Below are 15,241 nucleotides of genomic sequence, written 5' to 3'. Positions count from 1 at the left end.
CTGCGAAGGTAGCGCTGCCGCCGTTGTCGAAGAATACCGTCGGCGCTTTCCGACACGTCGAATTCCTGATCGTAGAGTGCTTACCAGGGTTTTCAGCACATAGCGTGAAACAGGTGTTGTTCCTATTTTTCTTCTGAACGTGTAGTTAAACAACCTGTGCAGGAAGAGCAGCACAGTGGTGAAATGTTGCAACGTAGACCCACTACCAGCACACTTCGACATTCTACGCATATCGAAGTCCTACGAATGCGTGTGTGGTGAACATCATACACGGAAATCTTGCACCTCTTTCACAGACATCGCGTATGCAATCTTCACGTTGGCGACAATGCTACACGACTTGAATTTTGCCACTGTCTAAACTGTCATTTGCTTCCATCAATACTGTTCACTGATGAAGCCAAGTTTACACAGAATGTAATGAAGAACACACTTAATAAGCATCGATGGTCGCAAGAAAATCCACACCTTCCATTTTCCGATCAATATTTGGTGCAGTGTAAGCGGCACCATGTTGATAGGTCCACACTTTTTTTGGAATATTCGTGTGCTGAATACGTTGAATACGTTCCATGGGCCACGGGGACTGCTATCTACCTTCCAGCATGGTGCAACCCCTTCACTTACTACTTACGCTATTACAATTTTGTTTATAGGTGTGGATGAAGTCTGAGATGTACAAACGAAAGGCGAATACGCTAACCAGCGCTCAGTGCGTGCATAACGTTGTTAGACGCGTTATTTTGTTGTTCTTACAGCAGAAAGGTGACATGTTATTCCAAGAGGACAATGCTCGCCCACGCGCTGCCCACGAAACTCAACATGCTCTACAAGACGTGCAGCAACTTCCCGGGCCAGCACCATCTCCGTACTTGCCTCCAGTCAAGCATGTATCGTATGTGATGGGTCTAGAAATGACTCGTATGACTCATCAGCCAATAACTGTAACAGATGTACGTGAACAGGTCGCATAACAGGGGTGGCATAACGTATCACAGGACAGTATTCGCCGTTGATTGAATGCCAGAGTTAGCGCCTGCATTGCCAGCCGTTGATTCTACGCCATATACTAATATGGATCACAAATGGTTCAAATGGCTCTGAGCACTATGGGACTTAACATCTATGGTCATCAGTCCCCTAGAACTTAGAACTACTTAAACCTAACCAACCTAAGGACATCACACAACACCCAGTCATCACGAGGCAGAGAAAATCCCTGACCCCGCCGGGAATCGAACCCGGGAACTAATATGGATCGATACCTGGTACCTCAGCACCGCTTATGCTATTGATCTCTAAATGTAATCATTTCATGTACTCTATGTGCACTGTTGCAATAATAAATCTTGCGTGAACTGGAAACCTCTAAAAGTATGCACTAATTTTTCCCCGGCAGTGCATAACCACTTTCACTGCTCTTTTCCGTGGAAACATGTGCTGAAACTAGCTGTGCTTCTCTCTCTATTCATCTCTCCTTCGAAGTGGCCGAGCGGTTCTAGGCGCTTCAGCCTGGAACCGCGCGACTGCTACGGTCAAAGGGTCGAATCCTGCCTCGGGCATGGAGGTGTGTGATGTCCTTAGGTTAGTTAGGTTTAAGTAGTTCTAAGTTCTAGGGGACTGATGACCTCAGAAGTTAAGTCCCATAGTGCTCAGAGCCATTTGAACCATCTCTCCTTCAAATTTTTCTCCTTAATGCCGCTGTTACAGTTAGAAACTTAATGCCATTTTGCAGAGGGTCGATTTTTGCAAAATTGATCAAGAGCGTAAATTCCTGCTCATGTTGGCGTTTTATAAGTGGAAAAGGTAATGTGACCGGCCGGTGTGACCGAGCGGTTCTAGGCGCCACAGTCTGGAACCGCGCGACCGCTTCGGTCGCTGGTTCGAAGCCTGCCTCGGGCATGGGCGTGTGTGATGTCCTTAGGTTGGTTAGATTTAAGTAGTTCTAAGTTCTAGGGGACTAATGACCTCAGAAGTTAAGTCCTATAGTGCTCAGAGCCATTTGAACCATCTTTTGGAGGTAACGTGGACTACGCAACAAATATTTTAGCAACAGTGGATGGACACTAGCTGGGCAACAATTTCCGAAACTGCTTGCAAGCAAGAGAGAGCTGTTATGTGGGAATGGCTGGAAGCAGTTCTTCCCCTTAAGGTGAGAAGAAACGACTGCCAGCCTATTTGGAATTTTCCGACTTGTGGAGTTGCACGTTTCGTAAAGGCACGTTAACTACAGTTGGAGTAAATTGCGTGGAAATCTCTTCTTGGCTGACGAGCATCATTATCTGTTGTCTTAATAGACTGTAAAAGACACCAATACTACTATTGTTAACTGTTGCTCCATCGAAATAAATGAGAATCATACACAAAGGTTTGCGTTTTTACGGGGACCTCGTGAGAGATACGCGGATAGTAGCCATATTACTGTGTTTGTTGGAATGATGCTGCTGTGCTGTATAAAGTAGATTGTAAGGAACAAGGAGAAGGTGACTGTGCGCTTTTGGGACCATCTCCACTTAGGACAAGGTCTGTTGGCAGCGCTGCAGCGCCTTGCCCAGTCGGAGTCAATGAGCTTTACCATCCCCTTAACGTAGGTACTGTATGTGTAATTGTTCACTAATTCGGCTCATTCCATGGCGTTTCACGTAGTTCAGAGTACTTACCACTAAAGCTGTGTTGGATGCGTCGTTGCTTTTTAAACGATGAAGGCCATGCAAATGATATTGGAAGTACACCATCGTCAAATTTCTCTCTGCGAACGGATGTTCCACGCATTTCAGTTACAACAAATTACTCTACGTACCTCATGTTACCCTATTTTATTGTCCGTCTACATCAATTTTCTTCGTGTGAAGTAGCACGTAAATTATCGTAACAGGATGGAGGGGCTACACTTGCAATCAATACCATCATGTCTGAGGATGTTTCTTGCGGAGCCGATACATACCATTTCTAAAAAAACGAGAAAGATGGTAAAGCGAATAATCATTGATAGAAAATCTCTTATATTGGTACCTGAGACATTGTTGTTTGGTTTTCCGCAAGTGAATGTTCTCTAAACTTGAAAAAGAGTCAGTGTGCTCTTAGGAGTTAGGGCTCTGGTTGATTAAGACACTGGAGTCTTATTCACGAGAAGCAGGGCTTAAATCCCCATCCGATCACGCAGGTTTAGGCTTACCTCTAAATTACTTCAGTCTAATACCAAGGTGGCTTCTTCACCAGGTCCATGGTCCTTTTTCTACCGTTACCACCGTCCATCTGAGCCAGTGCAGTGTTCATAAAGGCCGGAGTGCTGCTTTCTCGTTTTACAATACGAAAATACAGTTGCATCAATGAATTTTCATACAAACATAAATCATTAAAGAGGGCTTTGAGACTTCCTTAGTCGAAAATTAAAATTCCGTGTATTAAAATATGGATCCCCTGAATCGATATGTACAGCAAATTTTTTCATAAAAATGAAATGAGCAGTACATAGGGATAGTACAGGAACGAACATTTGAAACAAAGAACTTCATATTTGCATATCTCCCACTCCGAATGCTTTTTGTGATAGAACTCATTTAATGTATTGTATTTTTCTGTATTATTAAATGTACTGTCAGGTTTACACACGAACACATCTAAAACAATTAGTAAATATTACAGTATACGTTTTACGAAGTGTCAATTGAAAAATAATATTTTTAACACATTCACCTCGAAGTATTATCGTATATGTCACATAGCAGCTATTGTACAGTACACAATACATGCTCGAATATCCCCCAGTCAGTTTCATTGGATTTGTGCATTCTTGGGAGAAGATGATGTGTTGTTTCTCAGAATGTCTCTGTGCGTTCCCTAATGAGAGCAGCAGTGTTCACGATGCGACCCAGAAGAGAAGATCGATGCGAACACGGCATATTATCAGTACTTAGCCTGTTCACAGCCGTGTTCGATCGACCTTCTCTTCATAATCTTGCTGTACAGGTGGGGTGATATTTTAATTTTAACAACTGATGACGCCTTTGGCACGATTGTTTTATGTATCTCCACTGCAGGATGTGATTTTAGTGTATTTTGCTTCTGAAATAGGTGTATTTAGATATACCGAAACCGTGGTCAAGGATTTCAATAAATCTTTATCCTGCAACTGTTTGGCTGTTATTATTTACCCTGAAGATTTTCAACAGTTGCTGCTTCAGCCATGTTTAAATTTTTGTTGTGAAACTTGTAAATTCTCTAAATATCCTCTTACTGTTCACGGGATTAGCAACTCATGTATGCAAAATTTTAAAATTTAAAAGAATAACTCGAAGAGTCATTCTGATTGTGTGATTCAAATATTATCGTCCACAGATATTCAATTGTTCATTATAGCCAGTATTGTTTAAATGTCACACAGACGAATAAATGTTGTAAAAATATTCATCTTTCTGGCTATGTTGAGTTAAGCACATTACCACTCCCTGCTCCGCTCTGCCTGCCATTTCAACTACCCAATTCGTCCAAACGATCTGTCAAGTACTTTGGCGGTCTGCGATAAAATCACAACGTCACAATGCAGCGCAAATTCCAGAGCAAAAGCATCGTACCATGTGCCAGGAAATCTAGTAGCAAAACAACAACTTGCAACATAAGGCGCCCCACAGACACTTCTCTGGGGTTGCGTAAAGCGCTTCGATTGGGGAAGAACTTGGATAGCTCTGTCTTCCTCGTCAACTTGTCACATTCAATATTTGCGGTCTCGAAGGATGAGTAAGGGTACGTGACACATGTGTCCATCCTAGCGTGTTTAAAATTTCCTCTCTATAGAGCGCAGTCTCTAGAGCATAGTCCTCGTGAGAACCTCTACTCCACTTATGATAAACACTAATTTATATGTACGGCAACCACAATCGAAATATTCCATGATTTGAATAACCAAGACCACTGCAACTGTTAGAGTTCTGTATTGGAGAACATGACCGGTTTCGCAAATTTACTTTGCATCTTCAGGTGCTTCAAGTCAAGAAATTAGAGGTTCTGTTTTAACCAGATAAAGCCATTCCCCACATTTATATCCAGGTATTTAAAACTTCTGGCTCACGAACGTGCGAGCGTCTATTATAAAATGTATTAGTGGCTAAGGTCATCCCAAACCTCCACTGTAGACAGCCTGGGAAGGAATATTATTATCGGGAAGTTTTGTGGTATCTTTTGTACGTGTTGCTCCTGTTCAAATGTAAAAGAGGCCTTTAAAGCCTTAATATCGTAAGGCCAAATAAGGAATAAGGAAATAGAATTATAAGGTGGTCTTGCGAAACTATCGTAGGCTAAGTTTGTTTTGTGCTGACTGACAGAAAACCGCAGCCAGCGCGGATTCGAAATTGACAGCTGGTGTACTCCTGTTGGCCGTTTACAGTTTTAAGCAAGTTGTATGGGTTGGGAGCGACAGTACAATTCGAGTAACTCGGTACATATCTGTATGAATGCGTAATTAACATTTAACAACCTTATACACTTGTAGTAATTACATTTAATAACAGAAAATTAGTTTTCGTTATGTTTGTGCTTTGCATAATAACTCAACTCATTTGTTACTTGGCCCTGGGAAGTTCTGTTTCTCTGCACAGCTTTTATAGTAGCTGTATTATGTTTTACTCGAATGGATAAACTGGATTACTGCTTCGTAAAAAATTTCCTTGCTTGGAAGGTTTATCGGCGATGAACATTCATCCAAATTTGGTGAAGGTTTATAAGTAACATGTACAAAAACGGGAGGGGGGAAATACAAAAGGTTGAATGTCTCACGAGGATCATATATTGGACATTCCAGAATTAGAATAACAGATGAAAAATATAGATCAAGTGAAAATAAGAAATTGGCGGTTCTGTTATAAAAGGGGTATGACGCAGATGACGCTATAGACGTTATAGAAGAAAATATACAGTACTTTCTGCATGTACAATTTACTACTCACGAGCTTATGAAAAAGGAGAACAATATTTGTAGAATACTTACCAAACGCAAGTGCGAAAACAAATTGCACTGTAGTTATTGGACCGCATTATAGAGAATCCAATGAACTTTTTGCTCCAATTTGTTTCTTTGGATGCAATGTGCCCTCATCGTCTCATTCCAGAAATGAGACATCAGTGAATAAGGCGGATGTGAGCCTATGTCCCTGAACAAGAAAACTGAAAATCAATCACTTCAAACTACGGTTAGTGTTTTGTGAGATGCTGCAACACAATGGGATTGGTCGACCTAAGCGTGCAATCAAGTGATGACTTAATCTAGTTATGTCACTCTGAATGCAATCAAATGGGTTACTCGAGAGTGATTACTTACGCGTGAAAAGAATGAATGACTCAGAAGCAATAAAAGCGTATTCGTGTTTGTGCTCTGCAGCTTTACTCAGACATGCAAAAATCAGGATCAGCTCTCGAGAACTGTTTCTATGACTTACTCATCAGCATGTAGAACTCTCTTCTCCGTGTGTTGACCATATGTTAATTAAAAAACGAGTTTCAGGCGTTTCGTCGTTCCTGTAGCTGTGGAAGGTTATCTGTCGCAGAAACAAATGTCGTCAGCAAAACGAAACTGGATCAGATACGTTCCGTTAATACATTGTCCTTGTTCTTTTTCCCGTCTGAGGAGAAGACGACTTCCTCTAGAACTACTAAGCATAGTTTTTGTGACATGGAATTTGTTCTCTGAATCTTCTTTCATTTATGAATTTCCCACTACCTGTGTTGTTAATGTATATATTTTTCAGGATAAATAATTTAAAAAGTAACGGTACCAATTTACCGAGTATCTGAAGCGCTAAGTGTTCGATATGTATATAGACAAGACTGCTAACTTTCGTCCGAAAGCTTTGTTTACGTGCCCACAGGCGACTCAGCGCCGTGCTAATCGGCTATTTGCTATTTCTATTTCTTAAATTATTTATATTCCACCAAGAATTTACCATATCATATTTTTCTTCAAAATATTAATATTGGTTGAATGAAGAATACCTCGCTACGGTCGCAGGTTCGCATCCTGCCTCGGGCATGGATGTGTGTGATGTCCTTAGGTTAGTTAGGTTTAAGTAGTTCTAAGTTCTAGGGGACTGATGACCACAGAAGTTAAGTCCCATAGTGCTCAGAGCCATTTGAACCATTTGAAGAATACCTCGTTTTTCAAGGGCTGACAGTATATATTTTGGTTAAACTGAGTTACAAACTTAATCGGTATATATAAATCCTACACAAAGTAGCAATTCACATTCGCTACTTCGTTCTATAAACTCATTCATGATTTATTTTATCGACTTTTTTATGGAATTTCTTTCTTCGGTATATGTTCAGTGCGTTTTCTCTGTGATTAGAGACAATACTTTATTGCAGTGGCTGTGTTTTGAAGAAGAACGCTGCAATATTCCTTCGGACATGCATGCGCATAGCCAAAGCTGTTAGGCGACCTCTTGCGTAAGTCGGGAAATCCAGGTTCACGTCTCGATCCAGCACAAATTTTCGTTGTCGTCATTCCCTTATACAATTGCTGGTTGTACCTATCCGCAACTGCGAGTACATTTCATGGATTAGAGAGAACTTTACTAATTAGCTTGATGATTATGGAGATGAAATTGATAGGTCTAAAAAAATGGTTCAAATGGCTCTGAGCACTATCGGACTTAACTTCTGAGGTCATCAGTCCCCTAGAACTTAGAACTACTTAAACCTAACTAACCTAAGGACATCACACACATCCATGCCCAAAGCAGGATACGAACCTGCGACCGTAGCGGTAGCGCGGTTCCAGACTGTAGTGCCTAGAACCGCTTGGCCACTCCAGCCGGCTTGATAGGTCTCCAGTATCTTATGCCTTGTGTTTGTTTCCTCCTAGCAAGAATAATTACACCGTTGTTCCAGTTTCGAGAAATTGTCTTCCCCCGCTGATATCCAGCAAATAATTTTCTCTCAAACTTTAAAACATCATCATTTCCTTGCACCTTTTCTGTCTTCACAGCTCATAGGGCCTGATGCAGCTCGTGTTCTATTACTTCCGAATCGTCACAGTTTCGTTATTTGCTGTGTTTCTGATTATCTTTGTACTGCCATACATTTAAAATTCCTTCCAGTGCCATCTACCAAACGAGGTGGCGTAGTTGCATTACGGAGGATAGCTTTCCATTTCTTCGCCCGAGCATCTAGATTTACATTTTCTGTCGTTTTCCTAAATTGCTTAAGGGGAATGCTGACTTGGTTCCTTAGAAGAGGCACGGCCGAATTCCTTCCCCAACCTGATCCTGAGCTCCGTCCCTAACAACCTCGTCATCGACGAGTTGTTAAACACTAATCGTCCTTCATTTTTTGCCGTCTTAACAGAGGGAATATGATGTCCGACCAGAGTAAGTCTCCGGTTTGTTACTGTTAGGCCGACCCACTCTCAAGAGTTCAAATGAACCCACTATATGTTACGCTAAACTTTGCCCTTGTGATCAATAGGGTAGTTGGGGGTAATGCCCCGCCTAGTGTAAAAACCCGCACCGAATTTTTGAATTCGCAGTCAGCGATTCAGAAATTCACCACCAAGTGGATGGTTTGTCTTATTGCAGCTTACTGTTCCATGAAAGTTCGTCTCTGCAGGTCACTTCAAGGGTGAAAAAATGACGTATCTCTGTTTGTTACTATTTAACATGTAACTTTTCCGATGTTTTACGTGAACGCTGTATAATGCAGGATCGGTAAAGAAGAGTCAACAAATTACTTGTTGACAAAATTGCATTTGAGCTACAGTTTCGCGTGAAAATAATTGTCCCACTTCATCCCCAACATCAACAATGGCGCATTTGTCAGAAAATGGAGAAACGGGTCGTATCCTCGCAGGTGTTTTGAGGTAAATCCTCGCAGTTCGAATAATGTGGCGACTCTTCTATGATAACATACTCAACACACACTGCGTTAGGTTATCTCACCTGAAGATATAATTCCGCTGTCTAAAATAAAGAGAAGAAGCCATGAGAAGAGAAAATTTTCCTACGGATGAGGAACGACGTGTCAAAGAAAGAAAAGAGCGTGCTGTGGAAACAAAATGACGTAAGCTAGATTTCATTACATCAGTGCCAAAAAAAGATAGAAAATAAATCAAACAACCAGCTGATTGTTCTTCGTAGTTAGATACAGACTTCTCACATTATGACTGTAGCTCAGAAATACATATGGACTTATTATTTGTCGAAGCAGCATCCGAAGAGGAAGAAAAAGAAGAAGAAGAAGAAGAAGAAGAAGAAGAAGACGAAGAAGAGCCTTGGGCTTCAAGAAATAATCAGAGGGCCTATCAAAATACTCTATGTACTGGGCACGTAGATAGCTTAGCCTCAGTAACTGAACTCTTTTACGTTGCCCTACTAATCCTCCTTTCTTGAAGAAGAAAGTATTATGTTTGTACAAGTATTTTCAAGCATTATGTTCAAACTTACGAGACGTTTCAGTTCAATATTGTGTTGGGTAACTTGGCTACAAAGCAACAGTGTTCCAAAGGGTTACCTCCAGTGTTTTTAATGTGAAGTCATCCATTTTTATCCATGTTTTTCGCAAATGGAGAAAAGTCCCCCAGCGCGGGGCTTTGTCCCATCTTGCGGAGTAAAACCCGGCAATTTTTGTTTTAGTTAAATTGTAAAGTTCTCTGTACTTAATAATCAGACAGGCCTGGAATTTGGATAGATTAAAGGTAATAACCCAGCTTATGACTTCAATCTGAAATCGCAGGAAAATATTCCTCTCATTGACCACAGAAAAACCAATAATTGCTGGGCTTTACACCCAACTACCCTATTCACCGCTTCGTGAGCTGAGCATTGCAGTGGAAAATGGCCTATTCAGACGATCTAAGTAAAAAGTATTATTTGATCTGTAAGACCTTATTTCTACCCATGAGTATCGGAAGTCATCGAGTGTCGTTGCAAGTTTTGTCTCTGGACAGGTATCCAACTTGCTGCAAATATTGAGATTAGCAGAAACCTGTTTGTAACAGTGTCAGATATCACTGCTGTAAAAACTGTTTCACCAGCCCTAGTAGAAGGGCTGATTAGCGTAAATATTTTGCTGTTACGCTATCGCTCGCGTGACGTAAAACATAGGCAGGCCGAATGACGTCTGCGAAGCAGCTGTGGCGAGCTGTGGGGCAGTTTGCTTATCGCGGAACCGACGCCGCTTCCTGTTGTCCTGCCAAACCTCTGCACGGTTTCTCCGCAACTGCCTTAGAACGGCGCCTTACATGTAGTCGAATGTAGGAAGTTCGTCAGCGGGCTACCACGGAACTCATGGATCGTGCCTGATAAATGTACGCGACTTTTCGAGAACCTCTGGAAAGCCGCTCAACTTGACTTGTGCCAGTCAGAATAGGTGACTACTGGTACCAACTGCAGAGCGAGCAGTAGCACACATTCTCTCTTTGAGTAGCTACATTCGTTGATTAAGTTTTTCGTTTATTGTTCCCTAAACGCACAATTAGAACAGCTAGTCTTCCCTAGAATTTCCGTAAAAATAATACTATGAAATTCGTCTCTTAATGATTGCGATATAAGTCAGGTGTGGATGTGAATTTAGGGAAACTTGAACATGGGTTATCCAGTGTGACCTGCTATTCCCATAGCACTATGAGAGACTGAAAAATGGTTCAAATGGCTCTGAGCACTATGCAACTTAACTTCTGAGGTCATCAGTCGCCTAGAACTTAGAACTACTTAAACCTAACTAGCTTAAGGACATCACACACATCCATGCCCGAGGCAGGATTCGAACCTGCGACCGTAGCGGTCGCTCGGTTCCAGACTGCAGCGCCTAGAACCGCACGCCCACTCCGGGCGGCGAGAGACTGAAGAAGCGAAGTTTTACATAGAGAAGCATATCCGAAAATTGTCCATCTGCATTTTACATGGCAACCCAAAGTGAATAACATTTTCAACTGCCACGCTAATGTTGTTAATTACGAACTATAGAGACTGGTCATATAACGTCTACACGGCTGCGTAGTTTGTATTTGTTCATTACGATATTATACTCTCCATCAAATGCCTGAAGTTTGGCGAATAGTTTTTGTGGCATCTTTAAATAGTGAATTCCATCTTCCTGCGACTTTTTGCGGTTTCCTCAACAAAGCTGTTCATGGAAAAGGCTGTTAACTTGTAAGATTCTGGCATCTTGTTAGACGTTGACGTTGTTCACCTCAAGGTATGTCCGCTCCTGGTAGCTGAGTGGTCAGCGGAATGTCGTTCCTAACGGCCCGGGTTCGATTCCCGTTTGGGTCGGAGATTTTCTCCGCACAGAGTCTCGGCGTTGTGTTGTCCTTATCATTATCATTTCATCCCTATCGACACGCAAGTCGCCGAAGTGGCGTCAACTCGAAAGACTTGCACCAGGCGAACGGTGTACCCGACGGGAGGCCCTAGCCACACGGCATTTCCATTACCTCAAGCTATCGCTCCTTCCTCAAATGTTATATGAAACGTTTGCGGGAACAGAATTCATCATACGATAGGTCAAACACAGAGGATTATTTTAAGTAGACAACATACGATACGCGACCCAAAAACAACGAGAATTGTTTTTAAAAAGTCGTATATTTGACGTAACATTTTCAAAACAAAAGACCTTCAAAATAATGTTCATTAGCCATAACATACTTGTCCCAACGTTGGTGGAAACTGTTTTTAAACTCTTTAAAAGTACTACCTCCAGTAATTTCTCTTCCCTTGCCCCGCGGGATAGCCGCGCGGGTAGGGCGTCTTATTACGATCCTTGCGGCTACCCACGTTGGAGGTTAAAGTCTTCCCTCGTGCATGGGTGTGTGTGTTGTCCATAGTGTAAGTTACTTTAAGTTAGATTAAGAAGTCTGTAGGCTTAGGGACCGATGACCTCAGCAGTTTGGTCCCATAATACCTTACCACAAATTTCCAATTTTTTCTCTTCACTTCCTCTAAGTCTTGAAAACGCTTCCCTTTCAGGTTTATTCTCAGTCTTTGCGATAAAACAAGTCACAGGAGTCAGGTCCGGTGAGTATGGAGAGTGAGAAACCGTTGACATTTGGTTTTTGGGCCAAAAACTGCCTTACAGTCAGTGCTATATGCGCAAGGGCGCTGTCGTGCTGATAAAGGCCTCCTGGTTCCCACGATGAATGTTCTTTCTGTCGCTGGTTTACGTAATCGTTGTAGCACTTGAAAGTAGTAATGTTGGTTAACTGTAGTACCCTGCGGAACAAATTCGTGATGGTAGATCGCTTGGTGTCGGAAAAAAAAAAAATTGTCCTCGCATGGGATCTCATCTGCCTTGCTTTCTTTGGTCTTGGTGGTGAAGGAGTCGTCCACTGACTGGACTGTAACTTGATTTCTGGGTCGTATTCATAACTACACGATTCGCCGCCCGAGATGACTTTTGCGTCAGAATTAGGATCAATTTCTCACTGTTCTCTCAATCTTCGGCACGAACGCAAAGTATTGGCTCTCTGGTCATCATAAAGCACACACGGAACCAATATTTTTGCAACACGTGTTATCCTCAGCTCTTGAGTCAAAAGTCATCGATGTGAACTCCAGGATGTTCCACTCATTTCCACCAGTTCATCTGTTCTAGTCATTTCCACCAGTTCATCTGTTCTTTGACGATCGAACGTGTTTTTTCAATGTTTTCGTCTGGAAGTAGAGATAGTTCCGGTAGCGAATCGTCTATAACCGAAATTTGACCACTTTTAAAATGCGAAAACCATCCGTAAACTCCTGCCCGGGCCGATCGAGGTGGACGAGAGGTTCTTGGCGCTGCGGTCGCAGGTTCGAATCCGGCCTCGGGCATGGATGTGTGTGATGTCCTTAGGTTAGTTAGGTTTAAGTAGTTCTAAGTTCTAGGGAGCTGATGACCTCAGAAAATGGTTCAAATGGCTCTGAGCACTATGGGACTTAACTGCTGCGGTCATCAGTCCCCTAGAACTTAGAACTACTTAAACCTAACTAACCTGAGGACATCACACACATCCATGCCCGAGGCAGGATTCGAACCTGCGACCGTAGCGGTCGCGCGTAACAGATAAAAAAATCATGTCTAATCAAGACGATTAGCGGGAGAATTTGGAACTAGTATTCTACCAGCTGCCAGAGCAAAATTCTCTTTACCTCCCCCCCCCTCCCCCCGGTCCCCCAACGTATTCCTTTCTACATGTCTTTTATGAGTTATGCGCAAGAGTCATCCATAATGTTCTGAAAATAGCTAACAAAATTATCGTACACAGATTACATGTTCAAATAAATACACAGGTGTTCAAGGCTCTGCCCCAGGCGTAATCACATTTGCTACCTTTGCAGAAACGATCATCTAACCCTGCAGAATCCTCCCTGGAATCTCTCTATGTCGGAAAAGCGTAACTGTTCTGCCAAATGACTTCAGTTCTTATGCAAGTGAAGTAACGTACACAACGCTCTTAATACGGCTCCAAATCGAATAACAGCAAAGGGCGTACAGCCAGGCGCCGCACTAGCTACACAAGTCCAGCTCCGGGTAACGAACGTTACCAGAAGTTTTCTCGCACTTCAACACCGAAATGTTGCATTCCGCTGATGGTATTGTGTCCAACAGAGACTGTAAGAGCAGTAAGAAGAACCTAACTATTGACCACTTTACTCAATTACGCTGGTGAATGTACAGGTGCTAGAAGACAGAGAAAACCATTCCGAATCGTTGGTTGGTTGGCTGATTCAGGGGAGGGGGACCAAACAGTGAGGTCGTCGGTCCCATCGGATTAGGGAAGGATGGATAAGGAAGTCGGCCGTGCCCTTTCAAAGGAACCATCCTGGCATTTGCCTGAAGCGATTTAGGGAAATCACGGAAAACCTAAATCAGGATGGCCGGAGGCGGGTTTGGACAGTCGTCCTCCCGAATGCAACTCCAGTGTGCTAACCACTGAGCCCCCTCCCATTACCAGAATGGTAATGGAAGTCGCGTGCTCCAATAAATGTAGCTACTTCGGTTGTAGCACGTGTGTACAGGGTAGATAACAAGGTCAGAGCAGGGTGGGCCACGTCGAATCGAATAACATTTTCCACGTAACCATAGGTCAGAAATGTGCCATTGCAGAGCTACGTCGCTAACACGAAAGCCAGTCAGCGACGAGCGCCTCAAATGTTTGGATTTATACTAACTTATCAAGTTAATGCTCATTACACTAAAGAGCACAGTTACCAATTAAATTAGCTGAAGGTAATGACTGCAACTTAATAGGTAAACTTTAAATTCCCGCGCCGTCCGTCCAAAAAGCTTCAGAGATTGGTATTACCCCTGGCGCATAAGCGAAGTCAGCACTAACTACGGTGGCAGCTTGAACTAACAACACCGTAAACAACGCAAGTGCATACGACCAATCGCTAGTGAGGAGGCAATATTAAGTAAACGGTTTGCGACCATTATGTGTCAATGTTCCTGTGTCACAAATCGCAATCAAATGTTCGAGACATTCTCCAAAGTATTTTGAAGAAGAGGAAAATGTGTGCAAAGTTCGTCCAGCACGCCTTGACTCCCAAACAAAAACAACAATGTATGGACGCCTGCCGCGACTTGATTGAAATGCAAAACGCAGATAATTTTTTCTGGTTGGAATCATCACTGGTTACGAGTTGTGGGGTTTTCAACAGCCCGCATCTCGTGGGCGTGCGGTAGCGTTCTCGCTTCCCACGCCCGGGTTCCCGGGTTCGATTCCCGGCGGGGTCAGGGATTTTCTCTGCCTCGTGATGGCTGGGTGTTGTGTGCTGTCCTTAGGTTAGTTAGGTTTAAGTAGTTCTAAGTTCTAGGGGACTGATGACCATAGATGTTAAGTCCCATAGTTCTCAGAGCCATTTGAACCATTTATGGTTTTCAACACGAAACTACCACAAGATACAAAAGGCAGAAACTGACTTGACGGGTCAACGGTTGGACGACATAACCGACATTCAAGCCAATGTGACGCGCGACTTGAGCAACACCCGAAAGAAGGACCTTTCTGAAGCTAAAATCTTCTGGGTTGTTACGGCGCGTCACATATCTTCTAAACAATTGGCGTTTCGTGTTCATTCAACGGTGGACATCACAAGATCCTGAAGGAGATCCTAGCGGATGGGTCGAGACGTTGATTGTATTAAGAAATCAGACGCCGCCTAACAACCCAGAAGATTTCACCTTCAGTGACAGCGGCCACGAAAAGCGTACCGACTTATATGAGGATTTTTCTGACTTTTCCACATGGTTATATGAAGGCTCTGTGCGTTGT

This window comes from Schistocerca serialis, chromosome 6 (assembly GCF_023864345.2).
Source record: "Schistocerca serialis cubense isolate TAMUIC-IGC-003099 chromosome 6, iqSchSeri2.2, whole genome shotgun sequence".
NCBI classification, from domain to species: Eukaryota; Metazoa; Arthropoda; class Insecta; order Orthoptera; family Acrididae; genus Schistocerca; species Schistocerca serialis.
This window is presented reverse-complemented; position numbering follows the sequence as displayed.